A 10,342-nucleotide genomic window follows, 5' to 3' on the forward strand; every position below is an offset into this window, starting at 1 on the left:
ACACATTGAGAGAGAGAATATTTACAGAGGCGATTACCGCTCTTCGGCCCGCCTCACCAGTCGCTCCTCGCGCCGGCCTTTCCCTCTTCCTAACTTGGATCCCCCTCTGTACTCCGCTCGGGGGAGGGAGTTTCGTGGAGTGACGGGGTTGCGTCGTGATGTAACGACGCAACCGCATCATTCCGTGAAACTCCGCCCCCCGAGCGGGTTACTTGGGGAGAAATAGGAGGGGGAAGCAGGGAGCCACAGCTAGTGCCGCGGCGGGCGCCCAGTGCGGTTGCACTGCTCGCCTGCCCCAAGAAACGGCCCTGAGTACTTACACAGGAAGAGCTGCTGCTTTAAGCTGCAGGCGCAGCTGTGACAGGAACAGCTGGGAGGAGGGGGAGGAAAGGGAGCTGGAAGGACCTGATACATGGAGCTGCGCAACACACTGTCATCCAGTTTGACAGTCGCATCGGCAGCCAGCAGGGTAGCAGGGCGAGGAGAGTGACTCTTCAGCCCGGTGCCTCCCTGCTTTGCATACACTTGCTAAACAGGTTGCTCCATCGGGTGCTCCAAAACTAATAGCCGCGATAAAAATGACTGAACCGCCCCCTTGAAGCATGTTGCTAAGTTCTTTTTTGTGTATGAGTGTACTGTAAGTGTGTGTGTGTGTGTGTGTGTGTGTGTGTGTGTGTGAGTATGTGTGTATGAGTGTACTGTAAGTCAGGGACATGCAGTCAGGGGAGGCAGTGCCTCCCCTTTTATACTACTCTGGAGTTTTGACTATAAAAAGTATTAGAATAATACAAAAAAAGGATAGTTATGGTAGACTTATCTTTGTTAACTCTCTTTCTTCGAAGTACATAGGTATTCATGGGGAACATCGGGATTGTACTGATAAATGAGAATCAGGGCACCAAACAGTTAAAGCTTTCAAGCGTATACCAGAATGCTCGGCCTCCCTCCTCTATAACCCCGCCTCCAGGCACAGGCAGTTTTGTTAACCAGCTCAATGCAGGAAACAGAAAGGAGAGCAGAAAGATATTAGGCACATAAGAACACATTCTCACGGACAGGAGAAAGGAACCAGAGGCCAATGCCACAAAATCCCAGAGAGGCCAGGTGCATCAGGGTGGGCACCCTGTGGACCATATGTACTTCAAAGAAAGAGAGTTAACAAAGGTAAGTCTATCATAACTCTCCCTTTCTTCAGCAGGGTACATAGGGTTCCACAGGGAAAATCGGGGAAGTCCCAAAGCAGTACTTCAATAGTATGGACGCGCCGGAGAGCATAAGAGAATCCAGCGGCCAAAGGAAGCATCCAGGGAGGCTAATGTGTCAAAGGCATAAAACCTAAGAAACGCCTTGCACAATTGTTCAGCGGATGCCCCATGGCGTGCTGCCCAAGAAGGTCCAACAGACCGAGTAGAATGGGCACAAGCTGAAGCTGGTAATGGAATTTCAGCTCGAGCGTAAGCATATGCCATGACCATTCTAATCCATCTGGCCAGCGTCTGCTTATTAGCAGGGCAGCCATGCTTTGTGAAATTCAAAAAGAACAAAAAGGGCATCAGAACGTCTGATAGAGGAAATACTTTCTTCATAGATATGCAGAGCCCCGAGTCACATCCAAAGAACATTCCTTTGCCGACAAGTCTGGTGAGACAAAGGCTGGAACCACAATCTCTTGATTAAGGTGAAAAGAAGAAACCACCTTAGAGAAGTAACCAGGTCTGGATAGGAGAACTGCCCTGTCATGGTGAAAAATCAGGAAGGGGGAGGAGAGGACAGTGCTCCCAAGTCCGATACTCTTCTAGCTGAGGCAATAGCAAGTAAGAAAAGAGTCTTGGCAGTCAGCCATTTGAGGTCCACTCTAGAGGTTTGAAGGGGGCCTCATGAAGAGCGTCCAACACAACAGACAAATCCCATCGAGCCACAGGAGGGACATAGGGAGGTTGAATGCAAATAACACCCTGAAGAAATGTATGTACAGTACATCAGGTAGTGAGGCAATCCTGCATTGGAACCAAACAGATTCTGGAGGTTCGAAACTTAGTGGCATGATACCGTTTGGTAGCGCACCAAGTAAAGTAAGTGTGCCATACTCTATAGTAGATACGTGCAGAGGCCGGTTTATGGGCTTTAAGAATTGTCACAGTCTTGCTTCGGCAGGTGCGGGAGGGCCGGAACTTACCAGTCTGGGTGCTCTGGCAGGGTCCCTCTGGCGGGGGTGTGGCTCCTGGCGCTGGGCGAGGTGCACAGGCAGGTATGCTGAGGCCTGTGTGAGGAAGCAGGAGAGAGGCAGGCATGCTTAGGCCTGTGTGAGGTAGGAAGAGAGGCAGGCTGGGTGTAGTGTCATCAGTGCTTGCTCCTGACGTCGCCATCTTGGATTCTGGCAAAGGTGTGTTTTGCCCTTCCTTCTCTCAGGAAGAAGTTCTGGCTGCAGCAACCAATGGAATCACTGCCACAGGTATAAATCTAGGAGCAGGACCAGGAAGCAGAATTTGCCAGTGCAACGTCTTCCACAGCCTAGGCTGTGGCAACATTTTTCTGTGCTTTGCAGCAGCATCCGTGCAGTGCTTGTCTGAAAACAGCTCCCAGCGTTTGGCTGCATCAAATCCAGAGTCGGTCTTGCGAAATCCTATTCCAGCCTCGGCACCTTCCAGTACGCTGCAGCCTACCCTGCCTCTGAGCCTCAGTCCACAGTTACCTAAATCCCCAAGGTCCTCCGTCAGCCTTGGATTATGGGAGCCAGGTTTTTCCCAACTCCAGCAGCCATATTGTACTTTCCATGTTGGATTGGGACAATACTCTAATCTGGAACTACTGTTCATTGCTCCATTAATAAATAACATCCATGCGAAAGTCCTTCATTCGTCTCGCACGTCTTTTGTTAAAAAAAACCTGGGACTCCAGCGTCTCCTGAGGTGAATCCGGATCCACACATTTCCCAGAACATGATAAGCATTGTTTGAATGACGGCCTCTGAAATCCCTTTGTCTTCAGGATTGCTGATTCAAGAGCCTCCCCATCAAAGACAGCTGGGCCAGGTTAGGATGGAGATATGGGCTCTGAGAAAGTCCCGCCTCTGAGGAAGTGGTTGAAAGTGGTTGACTTGCGGAGAGGCTCTGGAGATCGGAAAACCAATGCCATCTGTGCCATGCCAGAGCTACCAGAATGAGTTTTCCTCCTTCTTGTTTGAACTTCCGAAGGACCCAAGGTAGAAGTGATACCGGTGGTAAGATGTAAGGTAGATGAAAATTCCACGGGACTGACAATGCATCTATGAATGCTGCCTGATGATCCCTGGCTCATGATCTGAAGACTGGAACCATGTGATTGTGGTGAGAGGCCATGAGATCCTCATCTGGTAGGCACCATCTGTCTACCAGGAGTTGAAAGGCCTCCAGGTGAAGAGCCCACTCTCCTGTATGAACATCCTGACTGAGGATGCCTCCCAGTTGACTATGACCAGAATGAATACTGCAGAAATGGGCGGTAGATAACGTTCAGCCCATCAGAGAATTTTGGACATCTCTTGCATCGCCATATTGCTGTGAGTGCCACCCTGATGATTGATATAAGCCACCGTGGTGGCGCTGTCTGACTGAACTTGAACTGGTCTGTCTTGTAGTAGAGGGCGGGCTAGGGTCAATGCATTGAACACTGCTCTCAATTCCAATACATTGATTGGCAGGTGAGACTCTTCCCGGGTCCAACATCCCTGAAAAGAGTGTTGTTCTGGCTAGAACTATGGAATACAATGTTTCCATGCGAAACTTGGAAACTCTCTGACACTTGTTCAGACATTTGAGATTGAGAATAGGCCAGTGTGACCCGTTTGGATTTGGAACCAGTAACAGGGTCGAGGAGTAGCTTCTGCCCCGTTGCAACTGAGGAACCGGCACAATCACTTCTGGGTGCAGGAGAGAACTGACCACAGTCTGTAAAATTTGCACCTTTTCCGGGTCCGATGGTAGGCCCGTGGTGAAATACTGTTGAGGGGGATGTCCCTTTAATGAGATGGTGTACCCATGAGAGACAACTTCTAGCACCCAAGCATCTGAAGTGGTCAAGTTCCAAACCCATGCGAAGTGCATAAGTAGGCCTCCCACCGTAGGGTCCCCCCAGGGGGAGGCCCACCCCATCAGGCTGCAGGCTTGTCAGGCTTTGCTGCAGGTTGACGAGCTGCCCAGGATTGCCTGGCCTTGGGCTTAGATGGTTTTGCTGGGCGTGACTGCCTAGGGAATGACTGTCCTTTAGCTTTTCCTTGTGGACGAAAGGGACGAAAAGAAGCATTTTTGGCCCTTTGAGCAGGATTGGTTGGTGGCAAAAAGGCCATTTTGGTTGCAGCCAAGGATGTCACAATTTTATTTAGTTTTCCTCCAAAAAGAATATCTCCCGTAAACGGAAGAATTACTAAAGTTTTCTGGGAATCTAAATCTACCTTCCAAGCACATAGCCAAATAATATGGCATGCTAGTATGGATGTAGCTGACGCCTTAGCGGCCAACACGCTAGCTTCAGATGGAGCTTTCTGAATATAATGAGTTTTAAGTTGAGTCAGATACATTCTGCCTTCATCCGTCATATCCAAAGGTAATTCCTCCTCCAGTGCCTGCCCCATGCTTTAAAAACCTTTGTATTATTATTATTATTAAATTTTATTTATAAGGCGCCACATGTGTTTCGCAGCGCCGTACAAAGGACAGTACAGGGAGACAAACATAGCATTACAGTACATAAACAACAGGAATAGAGTACAGGTAAAATAGAGCACCACACGTTCTCAAGACATAATACAGCTAAGATGTAAGTATTGATGGAGTGCTCATCGTACTACTAGAGGCAGATGGCCATAGATAGAGATGAGCCTTTACTAGCAGGATAAAGATGGTCGTTGAGTAGGGGAGAGCTGCGAGTGAAATGTGTCGAGACGAGGGCTTAGATAACAAGAGCCATGTGGGTCCATGTGTAGCCCCTGTGAGAAAATAAATAGATTTTAGACAGCTTTCAATACGTTTATCTGTTAAGTTCCTTTAGTGATGTGACAGTGGTGACAGGCAGGGTGGACGACACCATGAGACGGGTGACATGAGAGTACAATGGGGGTGGAGTTTCCCACCTGTTACAAATAGCTGCTGGCAGAAGATAGCGAGCTAATGCATGCTTAGATAACGGGAACTTTTTACCCAGCATGTTCCAGGGTTCATGCATAATTTCCACCAAATGGTCAGAATGGGGAAATTCAGTTTTAATCACCTTTTGCTTTTTAAACACATCAGTTATCTTAGCAACCGGTGTGGGTTCTTCCTCATCTGAGAGTTGAAGAATATGTTTAATTGCTTCCACAAGTGCAGGGGCATCTACCAAAACGGGCGCATCCTCCTCTGCAGCACAGGAGTCTGTGTCAGAGAAAGCTGTATGCTCACTTTCCTCCTCAGATGACATGTCCAAGAGGACTGTGGATTGGGAGGATGAGGTAGCCTGCTTACAGTATAGGAACCAGTGACATGCCTATGCCCTGTCAGAGCCTTTTTTCTAGACAGAGTGATTTAATTGCTACAGCTGATTAGACAGATTATCTGCTGAGGCAGATTTACCATTGGTACCATTAGGAGGTAGTGCCATAGGGGGGCCCATAGAAGTTGTAAGGTGGTCTACCAAAGTACCCAAAAGTGTAGAAAAGGCCACCCATTGAGGCTCCTGCGTGGGGGCAGGAGCAGTGGACTGACTAGGAGGTGTGTAACAGCACAGAGGCCATCATGTATGACATCCTCCACAGATAACCCAGCTGAACAAACTCTGCAAGAGAGTAACACAGGGGATACTGCCTGTTTGCATCCCTTTTTGTTAGCATGTCAGAAAAACAAAGTGGACTCACCCTGCACACTAAACGCAATGAGAAGTCAGTGTAGAGCGCGGATAAATATATATTGTGAGAAATAACCCTGGATGCACCTGGGCCCTGGGTATAGAAATAACAGGGATAGATATATCAGATACACTGAAAGTGAAAACAGACAGCAAAACTAGCAGTCACATACAATGCAGAGAATATACAATATTACTGCAATAAACACTTGAATTAACTACTCAGCTTGTTTTGAAGCAGGTAAAATATATAAGTGAATGTAAAAACCTGGTGTAGCAGTTGTTTTTACAGATAGACTAAGACCAGCATTCCCGGAGACCTGCTTGCTGCCAGATGGTTGCCCGGCTTCTGTGAGGGAAGTAGGGAGAGGCAGCTCAAGGGTGGGAAATCAGCCGTAGATGGCACCCAGAGCTGGAGGAGGGGCTACAGGTCAAGCACCACCTCCCCAATGCTGGTCTTCCACCCCAGGTACTATTGGCAGGCCAGGAGGGGGGCAAAGGGGACACTTGTGATGGGCTTTGTGATTCCAAGGGGCCGCGGAACCTCAGGAAACTCAAAAGTCTATTTGGTGTCCTATATGTTGCTGATCCAGACAGAGGCAGCCAGCATAATCAATCAAAGATCTTTGGTTCCGGCAAAGCAGTACTGGATCCAGCATCAATGACTTCCTACTGCAATAGACTCCAGCAGTGTAAGTGTTGTACAGTATATGTGTATCTGTCTATGTGTTCTATGTGTGTATCTGTGTATGTTCTATGCATAAACAAAAAATAAGGTTTGTTGGCGCTGGACAGAACTGTGTTAATGAAGATTGGAATCAGCAGCCACCTGGAAAGGAGGTAGCCAGCCTCCTCAGCAATTAGCAATTAAAAACAAACAAACACCAGGCCGGCGCTTGACTCCAATAATGCTACCAAGTATAATAAATCAATTTACTTAGCTAGCATCCAAAAAAACAAAAAATACACAGAAATGTAAAAACACTAATAATAGACCACAACAGGTTACAGACCACTTGATATAATTATAAGCTGGTATAATTCTGCTGTGAGCGCTTGGTAGTCCCAGTGATAGTCTCAGTGACCTGTCCTCTCTGTATCCTCTCTTTTGGATTTGGCTGTTACTTGTGTCTCTTTCCTGGTGGCTGAAGGTTCAAATGTAACAGACCCTGCATACAAACTGAAAAGAGTCTGCAATCAGGTTCATTAACTAGCTGAATACCCTTAAAGGCGTATGCGTTTATGCTTGGTTTTACCATCCTACAACCATTCTGGGTGAATTATCCATCTCTATTAAAAGTTGGTCCTATATATATGGGCTATGGATGTTTTATATCCATGAAGGCCTTTGTTCCTTTTTTTGTGATACCATACAGAAACCCCTGATGAAGTCGTTCTGACGAAACGCGTTGAGTCGAATCAGTTACGGTCTCTTATCTAGTTCATCAGTACACCCTACAGAATATACACCTATAAGGGTGAGGGTGTTCTTTAAAGGCTTGAACAGAAAACCTATTGACTGTATCTGGATGTATTTCTTTTAAGAATGTTTATATGAATGTATGGAACCTTTTATTTGTAAAAAAATGTTCATATGAATTTATGGAATTCTATATGTTTTTTTTAATAAAAACAAATTGGTATCATATCTAATTTAGGCCATTCTGGCCGTCTTTTTGTTCGGGTGTGTTCTCTGGTGTGAGGGTATACTTGCAGGTGATACCAGTTATAAGAATCCACACCGTGGAAGAACAGCTACTGGAAATACTAAAATCTGAGTGTTTTAAAGTTATACCAAGCACAATTGGCTATTGTTTTGTTTTTTATATATATATATATATATATATATATATATATATATATATGTATATGGAGCCACACTAGTCATGGCTCAGTCAGTGACTAGGCTCACCCACCTGGGAGCACGCCCGGCTGGAGACGCCCTCAGGGGCAGATGTATTAACCTGGAGAAGGCATAAGGAAGTGATAAATCAGTGATGAGTGCAAGGTGATAAACGCACCAGCCAGTCATCTCCTGTCAATTTACATATTGGAGCTGATTGGCTGGTGCGTTTAACACCTTGCACTTATTATTTGTTTATCACTTCCAAATGCCTTCTCCAGGCTTAATACATCTGCCCCTCAGTCAGGCGTGCCTGGGCGGGTGAGCCTACTCGCAGACGGAGCCACGACTAGCGTGAATGGAGAGAGCGGGTGCGCCTGGACAGAAACACTCAGAATGGGAAGCGTCTCTGTGCACTCCCGGCGTGACTAGGTAGACGGATCGCCTAATCACTCCGGGAGTGCACGTTTGTGATGGAGCTGCCTCAGATGAGCATGGCTCCATCTGTATATATATATATATATATAAAACACACTCACTTTATGGAATAAGCACAAAGTAGTGATGGTAGTGATGAATATAAAAGTGAAACACACAAGAAAGAGAAACACAAAAAACTGAGCTCCTAGAGAAGGTGGCCAGTGTATAATAGCTTAAACCACAGAAGGAGCGCAGTGCACGGAGACCCTGTCCCTGATATGTCCAGAAAGTCAATGGACATCGGGCCTAATTCAGATCTGATCGCAGAAGCAAATTTGTTAGCTAATGGGCAAAACCATGGGGGTAATTCCAAGTTGATCGCAGCAGGAAAGTTTTTAGCAGTTGGGCAAAACCATGTGCACTGCAGGGGAGGCAGATATAACATGTGCAGAGAGAGTTAGATTTGGGTGTGGTGTGTTCAATCTGCAATCTAATTTGCAGTGTAAAAATAAGGCAGCCAGTATTTACCCTGCACAGAAACAAAATAACCCACCCAAATCTAACTCTTTCTGCACATGTTATATCTGCCTCCCCTGCAGTGCACATGGTTTTGTCCAACTGCTAAAAAATTTCCTGCTGCGATCAACTTGGAATTACCCCCCATGTGCACTGCAGGTGGAGAGGCTATAACATGCAGAGAGAGTTAGATTTGGGTGGGGTGTGTTCAAACTGAAATCTAAATTGAAGTAAAAATAAAGCAGCCAGTATTTACTCTGCACAGAAACAAAATAACCCACCCAAATCTAACTCTCTCTGCACATGAACTATCTGCCCCACCTATAGTGCACATGGGGGGTAATTCAGACCTGATCGTAGCTGCAATTTTGTTAGCAGATGGGCAAAACCATGTGCACTGCAGAGGGGGGGAGGGGGGGCAGATATAATGTGTAGAGAGAGTTAGATTTGGGTGTGGTGTGTTCAAATTGAAATCTAAATTGCAGTGTAAAAATAAAGTAGCCAGTATTTCCCTGCACAGAAACAAAATAACCCACCCAAATCTAACTCTCTCTGCACATGTTCTATCTGCCTCCCCTGCAGTGCACATGGGCCCTCATTCCGAGTTGTTCGCTCGCTAGCTGCTTTTAGCAGCATTGCACACGCTAAGCCGCCACCCTCTGGGAGTGTATCTTAGCTTAGCAGAATTGCGAACGAAAGATTAGCAGAATTGCGAATAGAAATTTCTTAGCAGTTTCTGAGTAGCTCGAGACTTACTCAGCCATTGCGATCAGTTCAGTCAGTTTCGTTCCTGGTTTGACGTCACAAACACACCCAGCGTTCGCCCAGACACTCCCCCGTTTCTTCAGACACTCCCGCGTTTTTCCCAGAAACGCCAGCGTTTTTTCGCACACGCCCAGAAAACGGCAAGTTTCCGCCCAGAAACACCCACTTCCTGTCAATCACAGTACGATCACCAGAACGATGAAAAAACCGTGTTATGCGTGAGTAAAATACCTAACTTTTCTGTAAAATAACTAAGCGCATGCGCTCTGCGAGCCTTGCGCATGTGCAGTAAGCAACTAATCGCAATACAGCGAAAATCGGCAATGAGCGAACAACTCGGAATGACCACCATGGTTTTGCCCATCTGCTAACAAAATTGCTGCTACGATCAGGTCTGAATTATGCCCATGGTTTTGCCCATTAGCTAACAAATTTGCTGCTGTGATCAGATCTGAATTAGGCCCAAAAAGCAACGAGAGAACAACAAGAAAGTATAACATAGCAATGTATAACACTCTTGTTGCTTAATAAGTTTAGCAGTATCAGGTCATGTCACCCATGAAAAAAACGAGCATTACAGCACCTGGTATTCCCAGGGGGTTTCCCATCCAGGTACTGGCCAGGCCCAACAATGCTTAGCTTTCAAGATCAGAAGGAATTTTGGGCATTTCCAGTGTGGTATGGCTGTATTGAAGTCACATTCAAAGGGGAGCAAAATGACCATAATACAAAATATTACAGCAGAAATAAGCACTCGGAGGTCCCCAAATCCACAAAAGTGTCTGAGTGCATAGCAAGTATGTAAGCCCATCACAGGCCACAAAGCGCATTACAGCACCTGGTATTCACAGGGGGTCTCCCATCCTGGTACTGGCCAGGCCCAACACTGCTTAGCTCCCAGGAGCGTTCCGGGGCATTTCAAGTATGGTATGGCTGCATTGC

General features: G+C 46.6%; 1 pseudogene; it reads right to left on the reverse strand.

Moving 5' to 3' along the window:
- Positions 1 to 9,971: 9,971 nt before the first annotated feature.
- Positions 9,972 to 10,092, reverse strand: LOC134913400 (5S ribosomal RNA; annotated as a pseudogene).
- Between the last annotated feature and the right edge of the window lie 250 nt (positions 10,093 to 10,342).

Source organism: Pseudophryne corroboree, chromosome 4 (assembly GCF_028390025.1).
Source record: "Pseudophryne corroboree isolate aPseCor3 chromosome 4, aPseCor3.hap2, whole genome shotgun sequence".
Classification (NCBI taxonomy): domain Eukaryota; kingdom Metazoa; phylum Chordata; class Amphibia; order Anura; family Myobatrachidae; genus Pseudophryne; species Pseudophryne corroboree.